This window comes from Rattus norvegicus, chromosome 16 (assembly GCF_036323735.1).
Source record: "Rattus norvegicus strain BN/NHsdMcwi chromosome 16, GRCr8, whole genome shotgun sequence".
Taxonomy (NCBI): Eukaryota; Metazoa; Chordata; class Mammalia; order Rodentia; family Muridae; genus Rattus; species Rattus norvegicus.
In genome coordinates this window covers 79,435,651-79,458,523 of record NC_086034.1, presented here as the reverse complement: position 1 = coordinate 79,458,523, position 22,873 = coordinate 79,435,651, and the positions used below count along the sequence as shown (strand labels likewise).

Sequence of the window (22,873 nt, the reverse complement as noted above, 5' to 3'; positions counted from 1 at the left end):
CCACTGAGCTAAATCCCCAACCCCAGTGACGTGACACCTTTCTAAAACACAAACACACAACATGTGCCTCCCAGAGACCATCCTGCTGATTCAGGGAATTGAAGACTGACTGGTAGAAGTTTCCTGAGATCAGTCAAAGAGCACCACCATCACCACCACCACCACCACCACCACCACCACCACCACCACAACAACAACAACAACAACGATGACAACAACAACAAAAATCAATCAGATTAGGTGTTTTTATTGCTGCCTCCAGTTACAGCTTCCTCTGCTTTGCACACATATTTATCATTACAAAGAATTGGTAAAAATCAGTATATACATGTATAAACATCATTTAAGAAATAAATCAAAGTAATGTTAAAACTAGTGGCCAAATGTGACCTGCAGGATATTTTCTTTTCTCTTTTTTTTTCTTTCTTTTTTGAGAGCTGGGGACCGAACCCAGGGCCTCGCGCTTGCTAGGCAAGTGCTCTACCGCTGAGCTAAATCCCCAACCCCTGCATATTTTCTTACAAAAGGAACCTGGACTCTTTGGGGATGCAGCTGATGGCAGGTTTGAAACATTAAATGCACAGATGTATGTGTACAGTAGCATAAAGAATGGGAAAAGAGTAACCAAAATGCATCGAAATGAACAACAACCAAATAAAATAAAACTTATTCCACTATAAGCAATTAATGAAGCCAAGAGGAACAGGGGACAGATAGCCAGGAAGTGTCTGGAAGACCAGGTCTGAGCCAGAAAACTGTAACAAAAAGACCCAGAAAAAGAGCATTTGGACTGCAATCTAAGGTATAAATTAAACACCTTTGAGACCATCTCAATATAATTATGTGGGAGGAAAAAATGGTTTATACAGAAAACTTGTACATGATGGTCCCCAACACTCTGCCTGCCTACTCCTTCACTTGTAAGTATGGGCAGAACAGTGATTGGAAGGGTCCTGTGAGAACCCAGGAAAGAGTTTACAGTCACTGACATTTCCAACCATGGGACCAGGTTTCATGTCTACTCTGATGCATGTTTTTCATGGCATGTTGCTTTAATAGTCCATGGTGGGGGTGGCAGCCTACCTTTGTGGTTCCCCACTCTAAGGACCCTGGCCAAAAAATCACAAGGAGCACCTCAGAAAGACCCATTTGATAAACATCCTGCAAAACGCAAAGCCAGCAAAACCTCAAGGACATCACAGCAGGACATTCTCAGTCTCTGTCTAGTCCAGAGAAAACTTAAGGGGACCTTGTAACAAAGTGTCACATGGGCTCCAGATGAAGACACACACACACACACACACACACACACAGAGAGAGAGAGAGAGAGAGAGAGACACACACACAATACACCACATACACATACATACATATACACACACACATATATACACACACACATACACACACACAAACATACACCATATACACACATACACACACACACACACACAGAGAGAGAGAGAGAGAGAGAGAGAGAGAGAGAGAGAGAGAATGGGATGATGGTGTATGTAAACCTATACAGGTATAAACTGTGACTATTATATGTGACATAAGATGACCAGAATGGGATAAACCACATCAGGAAGGAGAGGGGAACTTGTCACTTATCTTCGCACTTCTCCTCTAAATCTAAAACTTCAAAAGTTAAAGTTTATTTTTTTCCAAAATGCTGCATAACTCTGACTTCTTCTGTTAAGTACCCAACTATTACTATTTAATTTAATCTTAGTTAATTTTCCTGTGCAGTGTAGTGATTCATGAGCAGATCAAATATTTCATTCCTAAAAATATGATGGTAGCCACAGTAGTTTAATGAAAGAGTTCACTTTAATTAAATTAGAAGGAGACACGTCTCCCCTGTTTCTATTACCCCAGGGAGGGAACATCAGGCCAGCTGGGTTTCCCTGGAACTCACCCTCTCAGTAGTGAATATGTTATGGTTAAGGGACCCCTGGAAGACAAAACCAGGCAATGCAGGCTCTGGGCACACAAAGTGTGCAGAGCCAGTATGTGGTATGTATATATATATATATATATATATATATATATATATATATATATATATATATATTCTTTTGCTTTAAAGAAGAGGCTATCCATGAGAAGAATAATTCTTGTTCACCTCTTGGTTTTCCAGAATCTTCTAAAAATGGTGAATTCTCTGAACAGGTAAACCCAGCTTTAAGAAGAGAGTCCACTGTGTTGGCTTACTTGAAGAAGCTTTATCAGATAGGAGGATGGGAAGACACAACAGCAACGCAAGCCTCATGCACGTGTTGTTTACCATCCAATTGTTCCCTCCTTTGACTCCCTAAATGCTCCTTACAGGATTGAACATGGCAAATGGCTAACAGCTTACACCCTATCATCATCGCACTAAGTGGAACAGACTTCTTGGGAGGAAAGTAGCTTGTTGAATAGGGGGGCAGGTAGAGTCACGTATAGCTCGTCTCTTCATGCTAACCTTCAGGTAAAGGAGAGGTACCAGGCAATGACATTATGAAAAAAAAAAAACAAAAAAACAAAAACGGAGCTCAGTCTGTATAGTGCTTGCCCTACAAACACTGAGTGTGTTACCCTAGCACTCACAAAATAACAGAAGAGGGAGTTTGGTAGCATGTATTCATAATCCCAGCACTCAGGAAGCAGAGACACACTGGTGCCCTGGGCTTGCTGGCAGGGCAGCCTAGTCTATTAAACTTCCGGCCAAAGAGGAGCCATGAGTCAAAAACAAAACAAATCAAAACATGAAGATGCCAAAGAATCACAAACATTCATGCATGTATACATGCATGTATACATGCATACATTCACGCACACATATGTACATATATGTATGTATATGCATATATCACATGGACAGACTCTCTCTCTCTCTCTCTCTCTCTCTCTCTCTCTCTCTCTCTCTCTCTCTCTCTCTCTCTCTGAGAGACCTAAGATAATGCCCAAGTTCCGAATTGGACACAGTAACTGAGAACCTTTAGCAGAGGGAATGAAGCCAGTGGTCATGGAAGCAGAAGTTGGAGGATGGTGAGAGTTTTGAGTGATGAACAGTGACATAGCCAAGGCTTTCTTAACATGAAAAAAGTTGCCTCAGCACAGTGAGTGTCCAGGAGAGAACTGGGGTTGTTTCCTGAGAACACCCCTCCAGGTCAGCCTGGAGGATGAGAAAGGAGCTTCGGGGTAATTTAGAGAATCACGTCTGTTTAACTACTGTAAGTGAATCTGAAATGAGAGTCAAGACGTGTCTTAGGATTCTGGCCTGACGATCTAAGGGAGGAAGGCACAGAGCTAGGAAGAGAGGTGGGGATGGAGAAGAATGGGGCATAGAGGGAAAGACTGAAACAGACTGAAGTGCACCGAAAAGCAGTACAGAATTTTCAGACATGTTCATTGATAAGAGTGATGAGTGAATTAAGAAATACTAGCTACAGGTAAAAATGTATCTATTCATAGGGTCAAAGACTCTTAGGAGTTACCATGCAAACCACAGCTACACATAATTACAGTCAGACAATAAGAAGGAGGCACATTTAGAGTCCTCAAGTCCAGGTGCAGAGAGAGCTGTGGAGATGTTCTCATGAGTAATCAGAGCATGTGACTGTCTATAAAAAGATCAAGGGAGCTAAAGCAAAAAGCCTCCTTCTCAGATTCCCCTTGTCTCTGGTCTATGGGAACAGTGACCACAGTATGCACCATGGAGTGTACCCTTCACTCTCTACTCTAAGAAGACAGGCACTGCCATGAATGACCCAATGACACAATGGGTGTGTGGTTCATGGCAGGCTGGCTGCTGTCCTCCAGCTCTTTTCTGCAGTTCCTAGTTCACCTCAGAGAACCACCAAGTTGGTCACTGTCAGCAGTGTTAATGCTAAATGTTCTAAGGTTACTCATACTGAGATTATCTTTCTAGAGAAGTTGAGACCCTGATTAAAGGCTCCTTGGACAGTGGTTGCTGATAGGCCAGGCTGGAGATTGTAAGAGAAGTCATTTCAGAGGGGACGGTCTAGGTAGGAAGGGTCTGATCTCCCCGTCCCACCTTGTATCTTTTCATAACTTTACAAAGATAAAATTTTTACCCTCCATGTTTTTTCTTTTTATTATTGTTGTTACATTTTGTTGACTTAGAAGAGAGTCTTTCTTTCTGTAGCCTGGACCTAGAAGTCCATAGGTAGTCCAGGTTGGTCATACAGTGGCCATTTTCCTCAGCCACCTAAGTGCTAGGACTGCAGGCATGGTCTGGCCTTTCTATGATGGCAATTGTGTGATACTGTCCAATGAAAACAGAGTTCACAGTTATCTTGCAAAAAGCCATGAGATCCAATTATGCGTGAGTTCATGCAGGAGATGGTGGGCTAGAGTCACTGTGTTCATGCTCAGAATCATGGGGTATGGGGGTTCCTCCTGGTCCGACTGGTGCACATGATTCCACTGTTTCTAGGAGCCAGGATCATCCATGTAGAAAACACTCTGCTCAAAGTTTTATGATCTGATTCAAAAGTAGAAAACACAATTTCTGTAACTCAGTCTGTCAACGGTGTGGCACACAGCTAATGAAAGGAAAGGGAAACATATCAGTGGGTTCCGTAATGCCAAACATACTACCATCATATCGAAATAATGTGTGCTGGGATTCTTTTGTGGTCAGACACCTAAATTTTTCATAGAACATTTAGAAAATAAGATGAATTTTAAATAACTATTATAATTCTGTCTTTTGGGATTATCCAATATCAGTGACTACTTGTAACCTTCCCTGGCTTTTTGTTTTTCCTATGTGATGTGTGTGGGTATGTGTTTATGATGTGTATTATATGGTAGGTACTCTTCTACTAAGCTACAGCCACAGACCTCCGTTGTTCTTATTTTGACTTTTTATGTGCATTTCTGTTCGTTTTGAAACACTCTGTGTCATCTTGGCAGCAAACATTATTTTAAAATCCCAGAACATTTCTTTATAGGAATCTATGATAATCTACCCTATTACAGAGTTGACACTTACTTTATTCTAGTGGATCTTGAATATGTGTTCAGAGGGCCTCACCTTGTCTACTTAAGAGCATCCGGTCTCCTTTCTCTGAAGGAGGCTGTACCAATGGTTTTCTTCCTCCCACCAGTCACCCTGCAGGCACCACATGCTTCCTTTGTTTTGTGTCTTCCTTGTCTCCACCTACTCATGCAACTGAGATGTTGCTCAACGAGCAGGAGATGCAGGTTCCAATGTTTCAGCCTAGAGACTGATTTTCCTCCCTCCAACAGTGCTAGCCTGTCTTTCTCCTGTTGAGTAATGCATATCTTGCAATACTCAAATTTTCATTTTAATTCTTGGCCCTTGACTTGGTTGGTCTTTTACCTTCTGATGCATTGAACTTTTCTGATGCTGGTTTAGTAGCCTTCCTTAGCCTGGTGCTTGTTCTTTTACTTACTAAACTTCAGTCTGTGCCCCAAGTCAGGAGACCAGAGTGAGTGACAAAGCCTGTTCCACAGTGCTCCTCTTCTATTTATCCCAGAGGTTTAGAACATCCAGTTTCTCCTGATATTTGACAGGACTCAGGCATTGGAAGCAGAGGACATTTAATCATGGGGCTAACTGGTTCCAAGTTTTTTTTTAAGTGCTAGAGGAAAGATTTAATCAGATTAGTAATTAAAGAAAATGATGTTGTCCTTGGGGGGTGATTAAAGAGAAGGAACAGAGCAGTCCCCAAAGCACAGGAACTGGGTGGGCTGTCTTCCTTTTGAATTCCAAAGGCATCGCTCCTTTATTTCATTCTTTGTTCTAAAATTGTTACATGTACTTTATGTTTTGTAGGAAGAAGAGTTAGCAGATTTTTCTCTACGGTTCCTAATGAGACATCACGAACAATGTTAAAGAAGCTTGAAGCTCCTCTTTGGTCTCTGGAGAGCTAGCTTGTCTGTGGTGGATGTTGACAGCTCTGAGGCAGGTGGGCTAAGCACCGGGATCTTCATTCCTGAGGAACTTAGTCACCAGGTTCTTGCTTAGCAAAGAAAGGTATTTCTATTAAGTTTGTAAAGTTCTATCTATTGCCTGGCTTTCAATTATTTTTCTTCATGAACTGCTCATATTTATTAATGGCCAAATGATGAAGAGTAATATATATGGATGAGAACCTTTTAAAAATTCAACTCTCCTGAAATCGTCACCTATGTGCACTCCAAGGCTGCACTTTTGCAAGTTTTGGTTGCCACATGAAGTATGAAATTGAGTGTAAACTATGTGGTAGATATCTTAAGACATGCACTTATAAATGATCCTTCTAATATTGATTATGGAAAATGAGGCTGGGGTAACACCCTTGCCAATTCTTAAATATCCATGTGAGTTTCTTCTTATTTGGCACAACAGGAAAATCTAACTCCCAAGAGTCATTCAGTTCCAAACCCTGCAGGTGAAGGAGAGGGGAAACAAAGAAGATGCAAAAATCCAATTTTATGGATGACATATGGCATGGATGCTTAAAGACTCTCACTATTGATTATACTCTAGAATTTTCACTTGAATTCTATCCAATAGGCTAGCTATTTTATTATTGATTATTGAAATCTGGTTCCCTTCACTAACACTTATAAACAGATTGTTCCAAAGTATCTAAGATTTATAAACCAAGACACATCACTAAGAAGTTTTTATGGGTTAGTAAATGCTGAATTAATTATAATATTTAATTAGCATTGGTATGACAGAACCCTGAGGAACTTGAGGCACTGTGTGTCCATAGACTTAACAACACATGAGAAACAGGTTATGGTTTGGAGCAAGATTGGGGAAAAGTTATACCCACCCTGTCTTTGTCTGTGTGGTCTTTTCCTATCCCTCTCTAATCCTCTCCCTTCCTCTTCCTTCTTCTACTAATCATTCCTGGCAACCTAAGTATAATCATGGTGTCCTCAGATTTACATGGTCCTTGCATGATCTCTGAATATCTTTTGTCAAATCTTAGACTAAACACTGAAACATGAAACATGTAGGTGTTTGCACACTAGCAAAGTATGTTCTCTGAGCTATTCACTACTTTTCAGTTATTTGTAATTAGATGGGGCTAGAGAGATGGCCAAGCACGTTAGAGTTCTTGTTATTCCCAAAGCCCGCATGGAAGAGAAGAACTATCTGTAACTCCAATTCTAGGGTATCTGATGTATTTGCCTGGCCTCTTTGGCCTTCTCAGTCACCTGGCACATGTGTTGAACATGGACATTCATGAAGCAAACACCCGTTCACGTGAAAACAGCAAATGTTCCAGTGGAGACACTGGAAAAGGCTATATCACCTTTGCCAAGTGATCTATGTTCTTACTGTGAGAAAAAGGCATGCGTATGTGTCTCAAAGTGGCTTGTGTCCTGTGATCAAGTCACCGAGAAGGGGTCGTATTTTTCTATGGTATTGGGCAGAAAGTCAAACTGGAGTCCACTGAGCAGAAAAGAAAAAAGACAGACTAAGATCAGGGATATGAGCAATCAGCACTGTCCAAAAGTTTCAAGGTCATGGGGAGGTGAGGAGGCTGAGGGATCATTGGGAAGAGGGGCAGATTTCCCAGAAAGGAATTCAAATAGAGTGTGGATCATGGTACAGTGGAAAAATTGACAGAGCTAAGTAGGTGTTTAAAGTTAATAACCCTGTGTCAACACCAATTTTTTCATTCTGGTCATTGTGCTCTAGTTATGTAAGCGATTAACACAGGGAGGAAGACAGGTGAAGGTTATCCAGGTCATTTAGACTATTTTTGAAGAATTTTGTAAGTCTAAAATTATTTTAAAATACAAAATGAGGAAAAAATAATGCTATGTCCTGGGATTTATTAACCTCTATGCTAAAGCTAAGTTGATTATGCCTTCCCTGAATTTGGATCTGCAGGGACAGCAGAGCCCGAAGGAACAAGCCAGGAGACTGGAATGTAATCAGGTAAGTGCCTGCAGGTATATGGGTTCAAAACCTCCAGGAGGAGTGTTGTCCATCCCTTATGGACTAAAGCATGAGGTGCTATGGCTCACATGCCCATGGTACCCCCAGTTCTTTTGGTACCCAAAGATGCCAATGTTGTGAACCTCACATAGTGAGCAGCATCTGTGCCAAAGGGAAGCGTCATTATGGGTACCAGACACCAAAGACAGCAGCAGTACCACACAGAAGACAACAGATGCTGGACCTGGGCAGCCTGAAGGTGTCATACATAGCCAAAGGTCATATAAATCATTATATTTTTAAGTAGGTGGGAGAGAAGAGAAAAACTTGGAAGCAGAATTCTAGATAACTCAGTCCTATGCCCCACTCTGTTCTCTTTAGTCAGCCTCATAGCATTTTTCTTACATAGACTTCAGGGTAGGATGGGGAAGAAAAGGAAACAGATATTACAGGACCCTTCCAGTTCTGACCTGATGAGGGACAGCATCATCACAGTAATGAGGCTGGGCTGACAGCAAGTGCTAACAGAGTTAGAAAGCTCTTCATCTGTACTCTTCCTCATAAAGATCTGAAACTCACTCCAAGAATCAGTGAAGCCATGGGGGAGCAATCTGATGTTCCTAACCAGTCCTTTCCAGTATTACCTAAACTTCAGAAACAAAGAATCAGAGACTTGTCAGAGGTAAGAGTTACCTTAGGAGACATGACATCAATGTCAGTGGGATGGTGGGCAGAGAGGCAGGAGAAAGCCAGTAGGAAAAATTCAGGAAATTCAATAGCCTGTGGGTTAAGTACTTAGTGTTATACTAGAGGCTCATTTTGGGTGCAAGTTGCATATAATGTAAGACAAGAGCCACAAGGGAGATGTAGTATATGCGAGAGGGACCTTACATTGTCTCACCAACTCATATGTAAAAGAAAGAGGTAAAAGATGCCCAGCCATTAAATAAATGAAATAAAATTCAGATATGTGCAGAAAGATTTCTCTAAGCTGAGTCTCTGAAAGTTTCCTGTCCAGATCCTGCATTAAGTATCTTCCCTGCTTCAGTGACTCCACCACAACAGGGACTTCCAAATATGAGTGCCCCTTGGTGCCATGCAGCGCTCCAGTTAATACAGGGCATGATCCTGAATGGGACAAAGAAAGTATGAGCTTGCCCCTCAGCATTAAGTTATAATTAGGAACAATAGACTCCTGTGTGATTCTACCTCTTCCCATTAACAAACATTATGAAGACATGAGGCCACTGGCCTGAGAGCATTAGGCTATGACTCCCAAATCTACAAAGTGGAATGGAGTCTTATAGACATTCCCATGCTCAGGAATGACCAATGGCATAGATCTGCAAGGTGTGTCTAAAGGGGAATCTGTGGTCAGAGGACAGAGCATAGCCAGTTGGCCCATTCTGACACCTGACCCACCCCAATACTCTCTAGCAGAGGCCATTAGCACAACGGCCACAGTGGTTCAAGCCCAGGGCAACCTCAGGGTCATCTTTAAAGTAGTTGCAATTGTGACAACAAGAAATTCTTTATGCAGGAACATTCCTGATAGGAAAAGTTGAAACATGTGATTTCTATTAGATCTTAGAGATAGTGGATACATGGTGTAAACACAGATAAACATGTTGGCATACATAATATAACTCAAAATAAATGTGAATTGATTTTGACCTTCTTGGATATATCATTTTTATTTCTGAACCTAAAGAAACAACAAAACAAAAACACTCTTGAATCAGGGCAGTTGGACACATTTTGCCTTTGGACAAGGCAAGGCACAGGAAGGTGAAGTTCATCACCAAAGAACATAGGCAGTAAGTGCATTCAGTCTGCCATCTAACCTGCAGAACAGTAGTTGAGGAAAAAAAATTGGAACTATTAGGAAGAAGTGTGTGGCATCCCCTGGGCGCATCTTCACACTGAGGTTCTAGAGAAATAGCTGCCCTATGGCTCTCCACACACAGCCCTACAGTATGTGCACCCACATGAATCAAGCTCGAGAACGCAATGATATCCTCCTCTCACTCTGTGTCATCATAGTTAAATGTGATGAGCAAGGATGGCAAGAGTTTGAGCATCCATCTGGAAGATGAATCATAGACCCATAATCTAGTGAAACCCACCCTTTCTTGAAGAAAGGAGAAGAATTTTAAGGACAGGATAAGGATAGGTGAGAAGGAATTGTGTCAAATATCTGAGTATGTAAGAACTGTCATTGTTTGTCTTGTTAACTTGATGTGATTTAGAATCACTCAGAGATCAACTTCTGTGGAGTCTGAAGGTAATTCTCGATATGGACAGTCTCTCTATCTACATGATCTGGGATACTAGATTAATTAGGAACAAGAAAGACAGCGTAGTACCAACATCCATGTCCATTAACTTCCTAACTGTTGGTGTCGTGTGACACTAGCTGCTTCACATTCCAGCCACTATGTCTTCCTCACCTCATGGACTATAGCCAAACCAGAAACCACGACAACTACCCTCCTTCCTCAAGATCATTCTGTAAGGGATTTAGCCACAGCTATGAGTATAGCAATACCAGAACCCCAAGCAAACCTGCCAGGTACTCAGTGACTGGCCTCCCAGCCATTCACTGGAACATGATGAATTAATTAGCTTAGGCAAGTAAATGACATATCCATACTAAAACATTCTCAAAACTCTTTGTAAACTTATTTTATTTACAACCTACTAATTGATTTATAGGTCAAGTGCTTCATATTTTGATAAATGGCTTATTCAAAATATCTGCTAAGTCGTTTATAAATTTCACCAGCATACTGTAGCAATCAGTGACATCCTATGGTCAGTATCCTGTGACCAAACAAAGTACAGTGATGAAAGAATTTGATGCAGTAGATTCAGCATACCTTGTTGGGAATGTTAAATTTAGGTATCATTTTTTGCTGCTGTTAATGTACATTTTTTTTATCACTTTAAGTTACTTTTTCAAAGCCTAAAAATGATTCCTTGTCCCTGAGGAACTTTGGAACCCTGAATAAATATTAAATACATTTATAGTTAAAAATAAATGGACATGAATATTCTACCAGAGATGCAACTTCCATTCCTTAGCTGGCTTCCTGAGCACTCTCAGGAATGTGCATGGTTCACATGGTTAGCTATCTCCTTTCCCTATAAAGTTCATTATCATGACTGTCACGTAATCAAATGAGACAGGTCCAGATTCCCCTGGTTAGAGAACACAGTTGACTCCTTGGGAACTCTTGCTCCACTGTGGTGCCCAATACTGCTTGCTCTGTTGCAGCTACAGCCAAATTCTGGATTATTGCCTAGGAAAATCCACTGCTTCTGGTCATTCTTACCACCAACCTGTGGAAGGAGAAAGTTTCTACTCTAAATCCACATCCAGACCACAATGCTTCCCAGTAAACAACTGGGAATATCCAAGTCATTGGTTGTATTACTCTGCAAAAGGAATCAAAAGCAAGCCTGGAAGGTCAGGTAAGAAAGTTTGGGGAGAAAGGACTAAGATAATCAGGGCATAGAGATGGCCTTCTGAGGAGAAATCATAGTGAACACAGAAGGGGACTATTGTCTTATTATAACCAAAGTTTGCAATAGAAATAATCCAAAGAAGTAAAAAGTTATTTTGGTCTCATGTCTTCTGAAGTGTTAGTCCATTGTGCCATAGAAATCTTGTCTGGGTAGCAAGCTTCAGCCTGGGTTGGAAGCCTAGAGAACCAATGGGAAGTTATGGGGCAAAATCCTCAAGGGCATTTCCTCAGGGATCCATCGCCTCTTCCATTTCCCAATAATTTATTCATATGTTGAACCTATCATTGCCTTTCTCTGCTCATTAGGATAGAACCTGAAAGATCTAATCTTCTCTGGATTTGTCTTTCCAGACACCACAGTGATGTTTTCCCGGATCCCCCAATTCTTAATCCAATCTAATTCACAATCACAATAAACTTCCACAGGCTGAGATGCTGGGCCAAACCAGGAGGGGAGTCATTGACTGGTGATCGATCGCAATTAGGGTAGAAAAGCAAGAGTCTTGACTTCAAAGAATAAAAGGAAAGAAAAAAATCATCTTGATTCTTGGGATATAAGGAATGATAGATCACAGAGCAGAGTATTAAACTATGACTTCTAGAATGGAATGAGGATCCTCAAGAGACAGAATCAAGGGAAGGTTATTAAATACTGAGTATTAAGTATTATTATTTACTTAGTATTATTACTAGTATTATTACTGTCTTAACTGTGGGACAGTTCTCTGTTGGCTGGCAGGTGTCAGGGGATGTGGACTTCAACTGCATACATTTACAGGACCCCTGCAGTGACTACCATTTCTTCCAACTGTACAAGCAGACTTTTCTGCAGGTAATTCTGCCCTTCATATTAAATCAGAAAGTATGCAATGGATAGCACGTTTGCTTGGATTTGGAAATGCAAAAATGTGTGAGGTGTTTGTTACTCACCTAGCTCAAACATTTTTAAACAATTCATCCATGCCTTGGTGATGAGTGCTATGCTTAGTCTGCGTAGTCAGGGAACAGTCTATTTTCACATTATCTTTAGTCACAGTGCCCACTAGTGACCAATTCCACATGGGCTTACCTTTTAATGAGATGTATATATTGTCAAACTGGTGGAAAATTATACAGTGATAAGTAGTAAATTTAAGGATAGAACATAGACATTGTTTACAAATATTAAAAATGTGTACCTGGGATAAACAGTTTTCCCCTGGAGGCTGCCTCAAGGCAGTGGTTGTTTATTGAAGGAAAATGGTCACATTTGTTCAACACAATCAAGACGTTCCCCACAAATTTCTGAAAATTAGCAAGAACACTTTACTTACTACAGCAAGATTGTCAGTTTCTCTTCACATTTAGGATTGACAGCTATCAACAAATATTCTAGAAGTTCCCGTTTCAAATCGTATTTGCATGGTTCCACCAAGTAAAAAATAGCACAACTAACTACTGAGAGTGGGTCTTATTTTTTATAAGTTATAAGTTTAGACTCTTAGAGTTATTTCTAAAGAAAGTGTGCTTATTTACAATATCCCAACTCCTGTCCCAGGTATACACTGAATCTGAGAAGTAGACAGGACTAAGAGATTCTCAGTCTAAACCCAGCTCATTTTACTATGCAAAATTCAATTGACAACCCCCAACTAAAAAATCAGCCTTGCAATAGATTAATTCATGATCAAGAATCTCTCCTTCAAAGTAACATAATGTAAACTTGAATTCCTGTCAAAAGAACCATTTAATGCTTCAAAGTCAGTAAAAACAATTCAGTTTTCCTTATGGTTTTGGTTCCCCCCATAAGCCTATATATTAGATTATACCCCAACCAGGTGGGACTGTTTTGGAAAGTTATGTAACTTGTCATGAAGTTGTGGGTCACTTGGGTAGAGGTCTTTTAAGGTATAGTCTACTTCTGCTTTTAGATTGGCCTTGTTTGTTTGTTTCTTTTCTATTTTTTTTCTGGTTTGCAAAAATTTGATTGAGTATTTTTTGCATAGATATTCATGAGGGAAATTGGTCTGAATTTCTCTTTCTTTGTTGGGTCTTTGTGTGGTTTAGGTATAAGCATAATTGTGACTTCAAAGAATGAATTGGGTAGTGTTCCCTCTGTTTTCTATTTTGCAGAATAGTTTGAAGAGCATTGGTATTGGGTGTTCTTTGAAGGTCTGATAGAAATCTCCACTACACTAGATCCATCTGGTCCTGGGCTTGATTTTTTTTTTGGGGGGGGGGTTGGGAAACTTTTACAGGCTTTTTTAAAATTTTTCTTGGATATTTTATGTATTTACATTTCAAATGTTATCACCTTTCCAATTACTTCAATGTGGCCATCATACCTTCCCTACCATGATTTATATCTTATGCTTTAAAATTCTGAGAAGTGATATAACTCTCCTCTCTTCAGCTCCTTTTCAGGAATTTGCCATAGTGATAAGAAACATTTGGGTTCAGTTGGGCTGTGCTCACTTGTGAAGACGTGTAGTTGTGGTTGTGTCCGTGTCTCCCACTTCACTTATGTCATATACAAGTCCTTATCAAGGTGCTTACCTGACAGAGTGTGATCTAAGCATCCTTAGGGTGAACTTCCTGGCCCTGTGATGTTTTGATTCTGCTTCCCATTACTGGAACTCATGGCTTTGCTGCCACTGAAGTTCTCAACAGAGTGATGAAGCCCAACATATTTCAGTAAAACTTCCCAGTAATCTTTACACACAGGTAATCCATAGAGATTGTCCTGTTGCTCGTTCAGAGGGAGGGCTACTTCTAGGCACATAGTCCCTCACATATATGTATCATGTTTTTAGTATAAAAATACCAAGAGTGATTTAAATTGGAATAGAATGGATAGACAGATGACTCAGCAGTTACGGGAACCTGATGCTCTTCTAGAGGTCCCAAATTTGGTTCCTAGAATCCAACTTGGGTGGTACACCATCTTCTGGAACTCTAGAACTAGAGAGCCATTTCTATCTTCTGGTCTCTGTGAATTTCCATCACACATGAGGTACAACACACACACACACACACACACACACACACACACGGCACAAAAATAATAATGAATAAGTAAATATTCATTGAAATTAAACCAAAGACTCTAAACCCTACTTAATCTAGCCCACCCCTCTGTTGGTCAGATTGCCATGATAAATTACAGGAAGGAAGCCCATCTCGTACCTCTACTGGTAAGATGTTCTCTGGAACTAGAGCAAAGTTAATAGAGAAAATACCTTAAGGTAAGGACCAGTCAAATAAAAAAAATCTCCTATTCTCAGTAACTGTATCAAAAGTGTAGTTCATGAGAAGATAGCTAAATGCTAAATGGTTAGGAGTGGCTTGCCCTGCAAACAAAGCTGAGGACCAGAGTACAAATCCTAGCACCCACATGAATTTAGTGAGTCATGACATGCACAGTGGCAATCTCAGCAGTTTAAGATGGAGATGAGTACACACTGAAGCTTGCCTGACAGCTGGAAGAAGTGGTGTGCTTCCCTGCTCTCTGTTCATTGAGATTACTGTCAAAGGCAATAATTTGAAGAGCAATAGTGGAAACCACTTAAAGTCCTGAACTTACCCCTGCATGCATGCCACAGACATGCAAATAGCAGCAAGTTTGAGTGCATACAGGAACATGCAGACATACTTCAAAATAAAAAGAAACTAACACAGAATATTCCATCACTTGTGTGACCAGACGATGTTAAAGCACGAACTTCTATCGAATGGGCTTCAAGTCAGTCAAGGAATACATATCAGATGAATTGGAAATCCACTAACACAACTCCACTGCAGGCTCTCCTCTCTCCCACTCTTCCCTACTCATCTTCCCTGTTAGCATGCAATGAACAGTTCTAGTCTATGTCATTATGTATGTGTTGCATGCATATAAATCCAGACACACAAACAACAAACGCACAGACACTCATAATTCTATTGTTTTACATATCAATGGAAACTCACTGACATACATCATTTGCTTTTTAGGGTTTTTGAAAATGACTCAATGTTGAGAGATACACAATGACCTTAACTCCTGTAAGCCAAAATAGATATGTTAAAGTCAGCATTTTGCATCCTTAGACATGCATATGCCACAGGCACCAGCTTTCCGCTGCTGAGACAAATATCTGTGTGGACATTGTTGGCATCTTAAGAAGCATGCTCACAAATATGTGTCCTGTCAACTGTGACCATTTTCTTAACTTCCCTAGCTGTTGCTAATTTCTATCTTGGAATCGCTGTCCCAATTGTCACTTCCATCAGCAATTTGTGAGCTGTCACTTTTACACATCCTCCCTCATTTGTTCTCTTTTTCTTAATTATTATTTTCCACTAGATTGCATCAATTCAATGCCACCATGCATTTTTAAGTCATTTTTCTTCGCTCTTCAGGGGTCAGGCACCTTCAGGTAGGTTCTGTGTCTGAGTCTTCCATCAGTCACTCTTGCATTAATCTTTCTGTTTCTCATCTGCTCATAGTTTTTGCTGTTCTCACCGTGTCACTTTTCATAGACACTTCCTTACCCTTAAATCTTTCTACATTTCATTAGACATTGGTATGCTTGGTCTTTCTTACTTTTGTAGTTTTTAATTTGGCTAGGAAATTCCCATTATGTTTCTAAAACTTTTCTTTATCTAAATCCAGAAATGTATTTTTGATCTTTTTCTCTAAACATTATAATGGATTACTTTTTCACACTTAAGTGTTTAAAATGTGTAAAAATTGATTTTGGGAGAAGAGGATCAATAAGAATTGAACTCAGACAATCCTAATGGAACTCAGCGGATCACGCACAGAAAAAGAAGTGAAGATAGAAGGGGGATTTATTGTTTTCAGCAGGATGAGAAGGAAGAATCAATCTTGTAGAAATGACTAAAATCCCTTATGTATGTATAGAATGTCAACAGAAAAAAGGATAAGAGGAATTAAATGCTATAATATTTGAAGGAATGGAATTGAAGGGCTTTTATTCTTTATTTGCTTTTTCAATTCATATATACATGCACCACAGTCCTTAAAACAGGTCAAATTTCCTTAAAGCAGCTTTGAAAACCACTCAGGTTAATATTTTTCTGTTAAGAAAAATAATATTTAAATAAAAAACACACTTGCTACTCAGTGAATCTACATACTAGAAATTTCTCTGTTAATTATGATTTTCTATTTGTCTTAGCTAGGGCTTCTGTTGTTGTGATGAAACACATGTTGGAGAAGAAAGGGTTTATTTCATTTAATTTTCAACTTTGGTGTTCAGCATTGAAGGGAATCAGAGCAGGAACACAAAGAGGGCAAGAACCCAGATGTAGGAGCCAATGCAGAAGCCATGGAGGGTGCTGCTTACTCGTCATGGCGTGATCAGCCTGCTTCCCAATACCACTTGCCCAGAGATGACCTGACCCACAATAACTAAGACCTCTTCCATTGATCACTAATTAAGAAAATACCATACAGGCTTGCCTACAATCCAATTTTATGGAGATATGTTCTCATTTGAGGTTCCCTCCTCTTCTCTGATGACTCTAGCTTGTGTCAAGTTGACATGAAACTAGCCAATATTCAGCTGTATGTTTTTATATACTTAAGATTCTCAAACATTGCACTACCTGAGGACCCTGTTATACCAGTCCTGGGCATATACCCAAAGATGCTCCAACATAAAACAAAGGCACATGCTCCACTATGTTCATAGCAGCCTTATTTATAATAGCCAGAAGCAGGAAAGAACCCAGATGCCCTTCAACAGAGGAATGGATTCAGAAAATGTGGTACATCTACGTAATGGAGTACTACTCAGCTATCATAAACAATGATTTCATGAAATTCATAGGAAAATGGACAGAACTAGAAAATATTATCCTGAGTGAGGTAACCCATTCACAAAAAAACAAACATGGTATGCACAAACTGATAAGTGGATATTAGCCCAAAAAACTTGAACTAACCAAGATAAAATCCACAGACCACATGAGGCTCAAGATGAAGGATGACCAAAGTGCAGATGCTTCAGTTTTCCTCAGAAGGAGGAACAAAAATATTTATAGGAAGAAATATGGAGACAAAGTTTGGAGCAGGGACTGAAGGAATGACCATTCAGAGCCTGCCCCATTTATGTATACAGCCCATATAAATACAGCCACCAACACTCGATAATATGGATGAAGCTAACAATTGCATGCTGACAGGAGACTGATATAGCTGTCTCCAGAGAGGCTCAGTCAGAGCATGTGAAATACAGAGGCGAATGCTAGCAGTAAACCATTGAACTGAGAACTGGGTCCCTGTTGGAGGAGTTAGAGAAAGGATTGAAGGAACTGAAGGGGGAGTACACATGAAATATGGCTCCAGCTGCATATGTAGCAGAGGATGGCCTTGTTGGGCACCAATGAGAAGAGAAGCCCTTGGTCCTGCCAAGGCTGCACACAACCCCCCCCCCAGTGTAGGGGAATGTTGAGGTAAGGTGGGAAGGGGTGGTTGGAGAGGTGGAACAGCCTCATAGAAGGGGAGGGGGATAGGATAAGGGGCTTATGGCCAGGAAACTGGGAAAGGGATAACATTTGAAATGTTAATAAAAAAATTCAATTAAAAAAAAAAGAACAAAAAGAAAACTAGCTACACCTCCAGAGAACTCAGGATAAATTCCAAGTGCCCATATGGGTACTCAAAGTCATCTGCAACTCCCAGGGCATCCAACATCCTCTTCTGGACTCCATTGGATCCAGTGTGCAATTATATATATATATATATATATATATATATATATATATATATATATACATACATTCAGACAAATGAGCTATAGTCACAAATATAAATAAAATAATTTCAAATTAAAGATATTGAAAATTAAAAAACAAACAAATTCTCAAAATAAAACTGTAAATTTCTTAAAATTGTTCTACTCTGGGATTATATTTATGTAATATTGATATCTCCACCTCTATCTTTACCTATCTAGCATCTATCTATCTATCTATCCATCTATCCATCCATCCACCCATCCACCCACCCACCTACCCTATCTATCTATCTATCTATCTATCTATCTATCTATCTATCTATCTATCTATCATCTGTCTATCTATCTATCTATCTATCTATCTAGCATCTATATAGCATCTATCTATCTAGCATCTATCTATCACCTATCTATCACCTATCTATCATTTGTCTATCTACTATCTATCTATCTATCTATCTATCTATCCTATTCTTATCTATTCTATTCTGTTCTATTCTACTGCACACTTGCAAGTTTTATTCCCACACATTTTCTATTAAACACCTGTACCAGTGCATTTTATCTTATGCTGAAGATTTTGTTGGGGGGGGTTAATTTTGTTAAACAAATGTACTACAAGTTGGTTCATATTCTGACTTGAACTTTCATTTTTCCATTCGATATTTGTGTTTCTTTGTTATTGTGCTCCTGTGCTCCTGGACTCTTTGATTTTGATTCAATAAGATTACTCTACTGACTTTTATTTTGATATATGAAGGTTCACTATTACAGCCTCTTTTTTTTTCTAATTTCTTTTACTTGTGATGTTTCATGGTCTTGATTTTGTTGAAATCGTAACTTTTCCTTCCTGACTTTGTTCATCCTGAATTTGTTTAACAGAATCATGTCACTATCCCTGCAGAATCACCCACATATTCTCAACATGTATATGTAATCACAACTTTTGTAATTTGATTTGCATATGATTTTTGCTTTTTTTTCTCCTACTTCTAGAGCGTCTTTTGAATATTTCCAAACACTTGAAAGGCTCTGTAACATCATTCTCTGTTGCTTTTTCAGAATGCATCTCTCTTACCCCCAGTTAAAATCATCATGCTAGAGCACTCCAAAGACTTTCCCTAGTCTTCTACAATGAAAGAATCCATTTTCTCTGATGACTCCAGTATTTCTGGTAAACTCAGTTCATAGCACTGAGTCCTATGATTTCTGCTCAGAGCTTGGTCTCATTTCAGATTTTGTAGAATGCTCAGCTCCCAGGTCAATATATGGCACGCTCGTTCCCAAGTAGAGCCAGCTGTAGTCAATCTGAAGTCCTCTGACTCTTAACTTGTGAAACCCTCAAATGCTAATATATATGGCCACAGGCCTCAAGAGACCATGAGTAAGTCAGCATCTCAGTCTCAAGGCTGAGCCATAGAATGACAGAAAATTTTGTTTTGTTCTTCTGAAAGCAGCTAAGTTTTGAGACCATCTGTGAAATACCAAAAACAACTGTGACATCACCAATCTTACTTTAGAATATGCATATTTAAAAGTAGTGGTGGGGGTGATTTTAAAGGGAACAAAGAGGTGATTTATTTTTAATGTAGTATGCAAAATTCTTTGTTTCAACAACACGGGCTACTAACCAATGATCAGAAACCCTAATAAAATGCAATGGTAAGTCAGGCAAAAAGAGGAAGAAAAGAGGAAGAAAAAGAGAGGAAGAAGGAATGGAAGGGGAAAGGAGGTAGAGAGGGAAGGAAGAACCGAAGGAGAGAGGAAAGGACAAACAGGTAAAAGAAAAAGTTGATTCACAGGAGTAAGGTGGGAGAAGGTAATAGAGGATATCATTAAAAATACATGATATGCATGCACAAAAAAGTCCTAACAAAACCCATTTGCATGAATAATTAATATATCCCAATAATAAAAAAAAAGTTAACTGAAGACACACTGGGGTTCATCATGACACACCCATGTGTCCTTAAACCTTGTTCTTACATACTTCCCTCCTGAACTGATCTCCCCATCCCTCAAGCTATAGAATTCTACCCAAGCTCGATGTAAATATCAAAATCTAAAGCTGACCCCAGTCTCTCAGTAGATGCTCCAGGTAGAATTCAACATCTTTTTGTGCCTTACAGTGCAATACTGACTCTAGCAAGTACAACTCCTAAGTGTTGTGGTCCAGGTGTGCTGTTTTGGGAGAAGTGGCACCTCTATTTCCTTCACCCCATGTATTAGAAGATATGCTGAAATTTTGAACACATTATATATGCTGAAGGAGGTCAAGACAGCCTCTCTTTGTGCATGTTGATTTATAAAACAAATGCAGTTTGCTTTGGTTGCCTTTAAATGACCTAGTCTATTTATGCTAGACATAAACCTGCTAAAATGTGGTTAATCTTAGTCCCCTTCAGCAACGGATATTGGAAGCTGGGTCTTTGGAGGCAGGCGGCTTGGCTCAGGCATACCTCTTAGAAGTACAGAAAAAGCAAAGATCTTCACTCACCCTGAGGGCTCTGCCTCACACCTATTATGGCTCTGATAATTTCTGCAGTTCCACCAAGGTCAGTGTGTCTGCTAGGAAATACTGGGATGGAGCTAGTCCTCCCTCCTTGCCCAATGTTCTCACTCCCTCTGGTGCCAGCGCCTGGGACGCCTGTTCTGCCCTACAGCCAGACACTCTCTGTTGTCTCTTGGTTCATTGGGGTCACTGGTGACTTCCGTCTGCTGGGCAGTACACATGAGAACATCATGGATTCCAGATAATTTCTGTTTCTCCTGTACATCACTATTTTTGTGTATGTTAGTGGGTGAAAGTCACCTTGTCTCACTGTCTAGGTCTGTGCACTAGATCCCTTCAGTAATGGCTCAAAGCTTGGATTGTCAATGATTTCTGCTTCAAATTAACTATATATATATATATACATATATATATATATATATATCGAATAGTTCTAAGTTCTATTTCAAAACAGTCACATGTGTATTGTACTTGCCTACCAACAATCAATAATTCTAATAGTAAAAATCAAACCAAATCAAACAAACAAAAGCAAAAACAAAAACAGCCTCAAGACACGATGTTCCATTCATGAAGGCACTGACATTTTCATGTGAGAAAGGCTGAAAATTCCATCATCTTAACTGAAAAAAAATTATTTCATTATATTCAAGAAAGCAGGAGTGCTGGCCTGTGGAACACTTAATTAAGCAATAGAATCAGGCTGCATCTTATTCTACTGTGGAAGCTTGGCCAAGACTCTGTACTAGCTAAACCATTCTAAGCCACTCACTACTCTTGAAGTAGAACTGAGAAAATGTATTACATTCATTCAAACATGAAGGCAGCATGGTAATGTAAATGAGAAAAATATTAATTTATCTTCAAATCAATACCTGGGTTAAAATAAACCCTCAAGGATTTCTGGAATAAATAATAATGTCGGTAAGATGAAGATGTAGACCTTACAAGTGGTATAGGAGTGGGAGAGCTGCCTCAGAACTTGAGAGCACTTGGTATTCTTGCAGAGGACCCAGGTTTGGACAGCTCACCAGGGAGCTGATAAACCTCTATAAATCTAGCTCCTTGGGGTAAGATGCCCTTTCCTAAACTCCATGGGCACTCTATGCACATCACAGAACGAGATACACATACAGAAGCAAAATTTTAAAATTATAAAGGTATATGTATCAAGAAATTTCATGCCAGTTCTACTAAATTTATTTATTCTTTTTATTAACTTGAGTATTTCTTATATACATTTCAAGTGTTATTCCCTTTCCCGGTTTCCAGGCAAACATCCCTCTCCCCCCTCCCCTTCCTTATGGGTGTTCCCCTCCCAACCCTCCCCCCATTACCGCCCTCCCCCCAACAGTCTAGTTCACTGGGGGTTCAGTCTTAGCAGGACCCAGGGCTTCCCCTTCCACTGGTGCTCTTACTAGGATATTCATTGCTACCTATGAGGTCAGAGTCAAATTTATAATGACATTCTTTTTGTGCTAACTGGTAAACTTTCTTGCACAATGGCTCTTGTTTTAAACGTACTTGTCATAAACAGAATAAAATAGCTAAAACATTTACTATGCCTAGTTAAAAGTTATATGTAATTTTCATATACATTCCAAGTCTTTCAGTGCTGGCATGGCTACTAATTTTTTGGCACCCGTAGGATTTCCAGATGGCGGATGTCAGTTTTTACATCAGCCGAGGGAGAGATTTTGTGCTTTTGTATTTCTATTGTCACAGTGGCTCTTTGTTGGGAGCAAGTGGCTATACCATCAGCAGCACGCTGACATGTATTTACCAGTAGGTCAAGGTGCAGGGATACTCTGCATTGAGATGGGAAGGCCCTTGCCTAGGAGGCCTGCCTGCAGAACATTGTCTTCTCCATTTGCCACGTACTCTGCATCTTTTCACCTTTGACCCTGCTGAGACATGTCACTTTTTTTTTTAATAAGACCTCATAGGACATTTGAACCATCAAAACTGTAGTTCTCACTCAAAAGAACTATTGAAGTACCATGCAAGGACTCCCAGAATGCACTAGGAAATTTTCTGGCTTAATACTTTCAACATTGTTTACCAACCACCATAAAGACACAGTCTGGTGTGTAGTAGACGGGTGCTTTGGAATAAATATCACTGCACATACTCAGAACATTAGATTTGACTTTTCGTGACAACATTACACCATAGTTGAATACAATGG

General features: G+C 39.8%; 1 protein-coding gene and 1 long non-coding RNA gene across 3 annotated transcripts in view; both read right to left on the bottom strand.

Moving 5' to 3' along the window:
• Window positions 1–21,963, bottom strand: part of LOC120097408 (uncharacterized) — a 41,707-nt gene extending 19,744 nt beyond the window's left edge. The window contains exon 1 of the long non-coding RNA XR_005494770.2: window positions 38–21,963. This is a non-coding gene — a long non-coding RNA (uncharacterized LOC120097408). The remainder of the gene's footprint in view (window positions 1–37) is intronic.
• Csmd1 (CUB and Sushi multiple domains 1) overlaps window positions 1–22,873 on the bottom strand; it is a 1,600,162-nt gene that overhangs the window by 1,062,187 nt on the left and 515,102 nt on the right. The gene's annotated exons all lie outside the window — the stretch shown is intronic.